The sequence below is a fragment of the Chenopodium quinoa genome, unplaced genomic scaffold (assembly GCF_001683475.1).
Source record: "Chenopodium quinoa cultivar QQ74 unplaced genomic scaffold, ASM168347v1, whole genome shotgun sequence".
Classification (NCBI taxonomy): Eukaryota; Viridiplantae; Streptophyta; class Magnoliopsida; order Caryophyllales; family Amaranthaceae; genus Chenopodium; species Chenopodium quinoa.
The window spans coordinates 211567-221785 of NW_018745684.1; the positions used below are offsets into that span (position 1 = coordinate 211567).

General features: G+C 31.3%; 1 long non-coding RNA gene across 1 annotated transcript; it reads left to right on the forward strand.

Annotated features, from left to right (window-relative positions):
* Nucleotides 1-5097: 5097 nt before the first annotated feature.
* Nucleotides 5098-8230, forward strand: LOC110717867. The gene is made up of 2 exons (XR_002510814.1): nt 5098-6428; nt 7525-8230. It is a non-coding gene; the product is annotated as an uncharacterized LOC110717867 (long non-coding RNA).
* The last annotated feature ends 1989 nt before the right edge of the window (nt 8231-10219 follow it).

Genomic DNA, 10219 nt, shown 5'->3' on the forward strand with positions numbered 1-10219 from the left:
GTATTAAAATCAACAGAGACATAGTTTTACTTTTCTATGGTTGCATCGCGCAAATTGTGTAACATCTTCATAATTTTTAAGTTTGTGTTTTAATTTAATAAATTGTCTTCTATATCTTCAACAATTCTTACGCTTATGTTTAAAAGCTTTGCCAAAATATGAAGTACGTATATGTTCAAAATATTATTCATGAATATGATTAATTTAAGGCGTGATTCATGAACCTAGGTGTATATATTCATTAGTGGTACGGTGAACATGAATAATCTTTACAATTGTAATTAAAAAATTAACAACGGAAAAAATATCATGGATAGCTAATAATTTGATTTTGTCTTGATTAAGGACGGAATCAGGAAGATACACTGTATGTAATAAATCAAAGATATTGAGGCATGAAATAATGAAAGGAAAATCATGGAGGATACCAATAATATAATTTTATCTTAATTAGGGATAAAATCATAAAGATCATAATCATGATATGACTAATAATTCATATTTAATAGGTTATATACAGAGGTAATTAATAACTTCTGTCTTAATTGGAAAATAAATCATAAAGGATCATAATCATGATATGACTAATAATTCATATTTCAAAGGAAACAAATCATGATTGAGGAATCTGCCAGTGTGGCAAGAGAGATTTGTTGAAAATGGTTTCCTACAAATTCAGAGTTTCATTCACAATAGTTCATAAGTTGATAAGCATAAACCACTAAAACATATTATTATTAAAACACAAAATCACAGAGGTAGTAAGCATAATCAACAATAATGAAGAGAAGGAAACGAAAGAAGTGTATGATGCTTATAATTTTAAGCATGCACTTATCATCAAGTCGGTAAATTACCTGAATATTTGAGTATTGGGGTAAGATATATAAGCATTAATATTTTTTTCCACAAGTACCCTCAAATGTTTTGTTTTGTTTTTTTTTATAAATAAAATTTTAGATCAATGTAATTAATTTTATAATTTGAATTGCAGGATGAGATGGGCATGACGAATGGCGTATATCTGGCTGAGGTGAAGTTTCCATAGAGAGACCTTCTCCTCGAAAGAAAATTTAAAAGTTTTGCACATCGGTCATTTCGTTGAGTCCTAGTACAATTATATGAAGGAGATGCCAATAAGTTAGTTGGTATGATCTCAGCGACATCTAAGACCTGAGATCGAATCTCATATACAATTGTATTGTGACGATATGCGTAAAGTCGTGGCTGAGAAAACATAACTCATGCCCACTTTGTCGAATGAATGACCTTGTTTTTTGATACATGGCCTATGATATCCTCTTCATGTCCTCCAAGCACACCAAAGTTTTATGAATAAGAGATGTCTTCTCTCGATCCTGAAGACGACTTTGTAAAGTCGCCGTAGTGAAGAATTCAAATCGAAGATTCAAAAGCATCATATGTATATGTGGAAAATATTATACATTTTTGTATTCTCATAATAATAATAATAATTATACATCGTGTAGTCATAATTAATAAGTTGCTTACAAATATTTCTCATCATATTCAACCTATGATTTGTGAGACGGTATATTTAGTATTGTTAGTTAATTAATATAATTTTGAACTTTAATTGTGAGACGGTATAATTAATTAATAATAATTTTTCGATCTTTAGACTAAGCTAATTAATATTTTGAACTTTCAGGCGAAGAAGTTATTGGAAGACTTGATTGCGATCACGCCCACAAGTTTCATATAGATTGCCTAAAGTTGTGGCTAAAGATCATACAAGAAAACAGTCGATTTCCGACAGTATTTATCATGCAAATTGTGCAACATCCTCATATTCTCTCGATATTTAAAGTTTATCTAGAAATACTTGTGACCAAATGTGTAATGTGTTTATTATATTAATTATAGGGATTTGAAGAAAGTTATACGACAAGTACACGACATATTATATAGAATAACATTACAGTAGTAGATTTACGTTTTATGAATAAACGTTAATATATGCATCATGCTAATGGAGGGAGTATGAGTTTGATCTACATGTAAATGAGGTAAATTCAGTTTTATTGCTTATGTGTTTTGATGAAGTATCTTTTGTGTGTAAGTGTGTTCAACAACTCTCACCCTTTTGATTAATGCAAGTCATGAACACAAGTGTATAAATGCATTTGTGGTGAACATGAAGATTTATAACATTGGGAGTGAAAAAGATCATGCTAGTAATTCACTAATGATTTTGGTCGATCTTAGGTAAAGTGATTGGGCGCATGAAAAAAAATATTTGTATAACATAATCAACTATTCACGGTGGAAAAAAAATAATTCATGGAGGCCAGCAATAATTGTCATAATTAGGGATAAAAACATATGAAGAAAATTTTTATAAAAAAAGGTGCATGAAATAATTTATAATCCATAGTAAATAACTTAATATAAATGTATAAATTTTATAATGAGAAAAAGGTTACGGAGGTAAGTAGGTATCTAATAATTTCTATCTTAATTAGTAAGGGAAAAAAAAAAATCACAGGGGATCATAATCATGATATGACCAATAATTCATATCCAAAGCCCAAAGGAAAGATATCATGATTTGAGAAAATGCCAATATGGCAAGAGATATTTGTTGAAAATGGATTCCCATAAATCCAGAGTTCAAATGAAGAGTTTCATTGACATATTAATATAAGCAAAAAAAACCTAGTAAGCATTGGTTGAAAGTTGGTGCGTTTTTCCATCGAGCTAAGTGGGCCTTGGATCAGGCCCGTTTGAGCATCCTATTATTTAAGTACTACTCTGTATTTCCTTTTTTCTTTTTGTTTGCCTTGTATTTTCTTAGGGGGCGTTTGGTGAGAGGGAATTTGGGTGGGATTTGAAATTTTTATCCCAACTTACAAAAAACTCCCTAATTTGGTATTAAGTTAGGGAATTTTTTTTAAATATGAAAAGATGAATCTACCCTTAATGATAAGAAGGAAAAAAAAAATTAATAAGGATATATTAGTAAATTTATTGTATATTCTCAACTTATTCTCATGACTACCCAAATATGAGAATTGCTTTAAATTCTCAATCTCATTCCTACCATCGAATTCCCAAATTTCCATTCCCACTTGCCAAACACCTTCTTAGGGGTGTTTTTTGAGATTATTCTACATTTCTATTGTCTTATTTAATAAGTTTTCTCTTTTACAACTTCATTTGCTCTATCCTTTTCTATCCGCTTTACTTAGTAATGATGATCATGTTAGACCCGGATTCAATTTTAGGCGGACTTAGGTAGAAATTTATCTCTGAAATTTTTTAGTTTTCCACGGAACTTGGTCATGCATTTTTAAGCTTTTAATTTTTATTTTTTTGGCCCGATCCGAAAAAATCTGGTAGACCTGATTTAGTCTTGCAGGTTTTGAATTTTGCCATTTGTACAGAATGGTAAAGGGGTGCGGAGGGAAGAATAGAAAGTCAAAGGAGATGATCAGTACATTACGACTTATAAGGCTTTTTATAGCCGTCCGATTATTGTGATTGATTATTATTGGCTCAGATCTCAAAGCACTAAAAGCAGACATAATCCTATCAATTCGACACGTAAAATAATTTTTTATACGTTTTTATGTTTGTTCATAATTTGATCGGAATTGACAAGACGATCTCTGACGTCTGATGATTGTTACGTATATACTTCTCATGGTCCCGCATGTAGCTTATAAGTGCACTTGAGATTTTCTCCTCCAATAACAGGAAGCCACGTGTGTTAATCGGGATATAGAGAGATTATCTCGGGTCAAGGTCAGTGAAGTTAGTCTATGATTAGACTGATAACACTATTACGTACAATAATGATCTCATACTTCGACTTATGAAACTTGAAATTCATTTACCATGAATATTGGATAGGGCCTCTTGGCCAAACTAGGATCGATTGCGTTCAAGTTTACACGGATGAAAGATTATTTCAAGTTTACACGGATGAAAGATTATTCTCGTTTAGTACTCTTTTGATCCTAGTTTTGTATCTGATCGTATGATAATTGTCATACAGTCATACTTACGAATACAAAATTTGACTAAGCGTAAAATTAGAAATATTACTAGTAAGAAGACCTTGTTCATTTAGAATTATTTTCAATTTAACTCAATTTAATTTACTTTTCTACATTAGTCTAGTTTCAATTCAATTATATTTAGCTTAAAATGAACAAGTAAGGATTACGGAGTATAAAAAAGAAAATTAAGTGTTATAGTTTGATTTTTACATTATTTATGCATATATGCCATGTTGACCAAAGTTAATTTTATACTTCATATACATTATTTACAAAGTAATATACTTCTTAGGATTTTTTTTTCTTTACTTGTACTTCGTAACTTTTTTGTTTTTCATGTTTATCGATGCATAATTTCGATTGTTATTATCTTTGATTATGTATTTGTAAAAACTTAAAAAAAATATATTTAACTCCGTAATAAACTATATAATGAGACTGATTTAAAAAGACTCGTATAACCGTGTTCTTTATTAATAGAATGTGAAATGTAGTTGAAAGTGGAGTATGCAAATAGTATAGATTGGAGAAACATTGCAAGTAAAAAAGATGTTTGACCAATTGACAGACCATTAAAGGGTTTAGGCAACGGTGGGTTTGAACTTTGAACTAGAAAGTCCTTGGTTAGACTAGCACAAGACACTGGCATTTGCAGATTAAGGATGGAGTAGGCTTTTTGACTAGGAAACTTGCGAGGAATATAAAATTATCGCGAACGCAGTGAAGCACGAGCGCATACTTTGCTTTGCGTGAATTTATTCTTCCTTGATAACAGTACATGTTTATGCTCCCCTTCTTCCTTGATAAAGAATGTAGGAAATATAGTACTCGTACTTGTAAAGTTGTAATACCTTTCCTCCGCAAGATTGATTATAATTGCGGTATGGACTAACTTTTTACATCCTTGGGACCAACAGTTTTTATATACATGGATGAGCATCTATTTTTGTACTGTATCTAGTTTAACTACGGAGCATTACCTTTGCAAGACAATAGGATGGGATTAAGTGAGATAAAAAGGTGGAACTAATATATGAGAAAAGGATAAAAATAATGTATTCTATTGTTTGGGAATGGGTTGGGATTAGATTGGAATAACTAATAAAAATACAAAATTACCCTAATATCCTTTCTTCACTCTCTTCTTCTTTCTCTTTCATTAAAGGTAGAAATGTCTTTTACCCGTTAAATTTAATCCTCATCCCTTATACCACCCCCCTTAGTTATTAATTTGGAGGGATAACTCCCTTTTTTTTTATCCCCCTTCTATCTATCCCCCCTCCTAATCCTCATCCTTCTAAACAAACAAAAGACTTGTTAAATCCCTCCTTTTTTATCCCATCCCCCCTCTTCTATCCCTCTAAACAAACACCCTCTATTATAATATTTCTAGTTATCTATCGAACGAACAGATTATAAAGGCGATAGCAATGGAGCAAACCTCTAAAGGGTTTGTTAACTTGCCACATCATTATCATACAAACTCCTCACCTAACAAACCTATTACTCTATCAACAATAGATAAACATGTTCTATGCATGAGACCCACTGTCCATATAATTCATTAAATTCATCAAAACAAAAAATAAAGAAAATTCAACAAGTAGGTCCAGCTAATACACTTGGCAACTTGTAAATCATTTGCAAGCAATTGCAAACCGGTTTGTAAAAACAAACTTCTTCCCATGAACCTTTGTTTATCAATAAAAGATTTGTTGACAAACCTCTAAAAAGTTGTCACAAACCCATCAAATTCACTACTACAAAGTTGGCCTAATGTAACACCTTGTGGTAACACTTTATAAGTCAAGATATAAATAGATATTTAGGTAGCACTTTTGTAACACTTAGATAATAGGTAGCACTTGTATGTAACACTTCAAAGTAACACTTTACATAGAGTAACACTTTCATGTATTTGTCAAAAAAATAAAAAAGAAGAAAAAAAAAAACGACCCTTGAATTGCCTAACTCTCTCTCTCTCTCCGATCCTCTCTTTCACTTTTCCCTCTTTTCTCCATCCATCTCTGCAATTCACACTTTCCATCTTCTTCATCAATGGAGAGGCTCAAAATCTCTCTGAAATTTTACCCCAATTTTTAGATCCTTACTCCTCACCAAACTCTAGCTTCTTAACAAGAACTCAACAACCAAACCCAAACCCTAGCTTCGACTCAATCGAACTATCAAACCGCAAGAAAACAACCAAAAATACGGCTGACGAGATCAATTCGGCGGCAAAGAAGAGACGACGAGCCATTGAAAACGCTGTCTTCGTATGATGCAACTACTGCTGCTGCCGGAAATCCCTCCTTCTCTCCTCAATTTCACTCAACATATCCTAATTTTCATTCTCACTCTTCAATTTCCACAATATTAGCAAAAATCCATCGAATTTTATCGGTTAGATTTCTTCTCCTGTTCTAATTGCGTTTAGATTTCTTCTCCTGTTCGAATTTTATCGGTTAGATTTCTTCTCCTGTTCTAATTGCGTTTGAAATTTGATAATTTTCGGAGTATTTGATTTATTGTTCAGTGATTCGCATTTTCGAAATTAACCTGATTTGTAATATGTTTGCATATTTTCATTATTAAATGTTGTTTGTGCTCTGATTTTTTACATTGCGTAGCGCAATCAAGCTTGAAATTGTTTTTTTTTTTTTTTTTTTAATTTATAGAATTTTGAGTGTTGTAGATGAAATTGTTTAAGAATGTTGAATATTTGGAACTTGAGTGGATGCATTCTTGATATTATCATAATACTACTACGAAATGATGTGATGATTTAGAAGCCATGATTTATGTAATTTAATTGATGCATGTATAAGCTTGTATTGATACTATACAGAAACTGATTTAGGATAAATGGTTGTTGAATGTCGGTTGTGAGGTGTATGTTGGTTGCCGGATCAATGTTATGTCTGGCCGGGCTTGGTTCAGAGGCTAGGTTTAGAATCTATTATTTCACATTAACATATGGGTTCCTGAACTCTAAAGTTTTATGGGATTTTCTAGTTTGGCTTGGTTTCAATTGTTTCTAAATTGGTGGCAATGCTTAGAAAAGCCTCCCATTATTGAGATATTCTTCTAAGAATGTACGCCAGTATATTCCCTTGATTGTTCTCAATCCACTCACCTCTATCTCTCACTTTCTCTCTTAAATGATTATCTGAGCTCTTTAACAATGGCTATTAAGCACACGAACAGCAGGGGCTCGCGAAAGAGTGGCGTGAAGTATGATCTCAATCAATGCTTGTCACGTGGTTCTTGAACCTAAGTCTCTTCCTTTTAGATCAGTTTCTGGACTATCCATTGACCAATTTAGAAATTATAATCTTGAAAGGGTATATTCGAATTCATCTTGCCTCTTATACTTGGCATTATATCAGCAAGAGTAAATGACTTGGTCAAGGTGTTATGTTTTATACTTTTTCATCCTTTAATTGGGCTTCTAACTTAATTTCCTTTTTTTTTTTTTTTTTTTTTTTTTTTTTTGCAGCACACAACAACCCTATATCCAACCTACTAACAAAACTTGGGAAGCTATAAAGGTGAAAAATTTTCATTCTTAATTGTTGTTGTCATTCTGAACTTTAACTGAGATTATAGTGAACTTACAAACTCTTATACTATGGGTAATTGTAGATTTTCATAACTGAGATTGTTGTGAATAATTAATGAACTTTTTGTTTAAGTGTGCTTAGCATTTCCATTTTATTTGACGAACTTTGTACTGAGGATGTGACTCCCATCCCAACAGTCAGTACTCGCAAAAAGGGAGGCAGCAGAGGAAGGAGCTGAGGAGACTGTGAATGATCATGGCCTAGTTCAGCACTGTTGCTACTTATGTTGTGCTTTACTGCTACCTAGCCTTAAGCATTGTAATTTATTTATTTTTTATATTTTTTTGATGAAATTGTAACACTACAAGCATTTATTAATAAAAATATCTAAATTTGTTTGTCGATTTTTTTCAGGCATAAAGGGCATCGGATTAAGGGGAAAACTGGTGCCCTTAAAGACCTTTGAACCGGTGTCCATAACCTCTGCCATGGGCAACCCCCAAAAAGGCACGGGTTCAAAACTGGTGCCCTAAGCTGGTTTTGATAATAATAATATGTGGCACAAAAAAAATATAATAAAAAAATATTACCTATTAATTAATAAGGTGTTACATTAATTTGTAAAAAGTGATACATAATGTCGAATATAGTGAAACTATACGTCAAAAGATGATTAAAAAATGTTACCTAATAGTCAACAAAGTGTTACATTAGTTCGCAAAAGCGATACATAATGTCGGATAAAGTGTTACTGTATTATTGAAAAATGTTACTAAAAACGAGTAAGTGATACATAAATAAAAAGTAACACTTTAAAAATGATACTAATAGTATTAAAAAGTGTAACATAAGAGGGTTTATAGTAACACTTTTAAAAGTGTTACCATACGCTACCCAAAGTGTTACATAAGACCTTAGGTAACATGGGCGGATGTATCACCCACTAAAGTGTTACCTATTGTCTATAATAACACTTTTACCACTTGTAACACTTTTTGGGAGTTACTTAAGGTTAGTTATGTACTAGTGAAAAAACCTTCTATTGTTGGTACCCTAGTTTATTATTTGCTAAAACTATTTCAAAACTAAACAATTGGATGATTTTATTCCTCTCGTGAACTTCTATGGACTTTATGCACGAGTATTTGAGTGTTATTCAAAAGGATAATGTTAATTAATTTATGGTCAATTTTGATGAAATTTTGACTATAAAAACGAAATGGAGTAATTAATTTGAAACAAAAGAGAATTTGAAATATTTTACTCCGTAATTGTAAAAAAAAAAAAAAAACCTCTTAATGTACAACAAATAGTCCTCCTCCCCAATAAAGAAAGCATAAATATTTTGATCAATAATTTTATACACAATTTCGGTAACAATATTGTACTCTAAAGCTCCTTCAATTGGTTGTCTACCCATATGAAGCAATTGGGCAGTTAATAGTAGGGGTGCCAATTTTCTATCTCCTTCATGATTTTGATTTCCTAGTGTTTAAAGATGCTACTAGTTTTTTTTTTCCACCTATCTGCTATAGATAGGTAGCTTGTTTTTTTTTTTTTTTTTTTTTTTTTTTTTTTTTTGGATCAATCTTAGGTTGTACCCATATGTGAAGTACTCCGTATTAATTTAGTATAGTAAATTAACTAATTAATAAAGTTCTCAAGGTTTAGTTTGTTATTATTTTGGGTCTCACTTAATACTCTCCTCTAATTTTATTTTTTTTTAAATTTTTATACACCAAATACGGAGTACAAGACCTACAAGTTTTTGAGGGCCTCAATCATAAAAAGAGAGACATAGAGTAGTTCAATACTTCAATTCGTAAATGTTCATAATTGAAGGACTAGCTCAGCCACCTACAGAAGAGTATAATTTTCATTTCTTGTCTTGTACTCACCCAGCACATAAATAAATAAGCTCACTCAAATACTCATTGCAATTATACTCCGTATAAATACCAAGTATATTACGAGTAAAATAAGAACACCCGCTAGAATGTTGTAGAATTATAATGAAACAAACAGTGTATGTGTGCTTCACGTGTGGAGCACAAAATCGTGTAGTTCAAAGCTCGAGATTGACATTACCAGTAAATTAACAAGGTCTGTACTCCCATGGATACCTATTTACTTCAGTTTTAGAAAATTACTTCCTTCGTAATAATTTTGACCATTAAAGCAAGTCTTACAGGTATTTTACATACTATTTTACTGCAAGTACTATTTTGACCACTACTATTTGTAATTATATGCGAAGTATTACTTAGAAGAATAAAAGGTTGGTATAATGAAAATACATACTCCGTAAAATTAATCCAAAAGTATTTTACATAACAATATCAAGTATGTTTTTTTTATATATATTTTGTTTAAAGAATATGCTCTCTTTGTGTTTTTTTTTATTTAATGCATCACTTTGTCCGGCACATTTATCAAAACGTTTTTTTAATTACATATTGATAAAAATTACCTAGTATAACAAAATTACTAAGTAAATTAATATGGATCTTGCTAATGAGTGTTCGGGACATTAGATAACTAATTAATATACTACTTAAAATCAAACATTAAGAATACATGATAAAATCATGTGTCAATCAGTATAATTAATAATAATTTTATTTTAATATT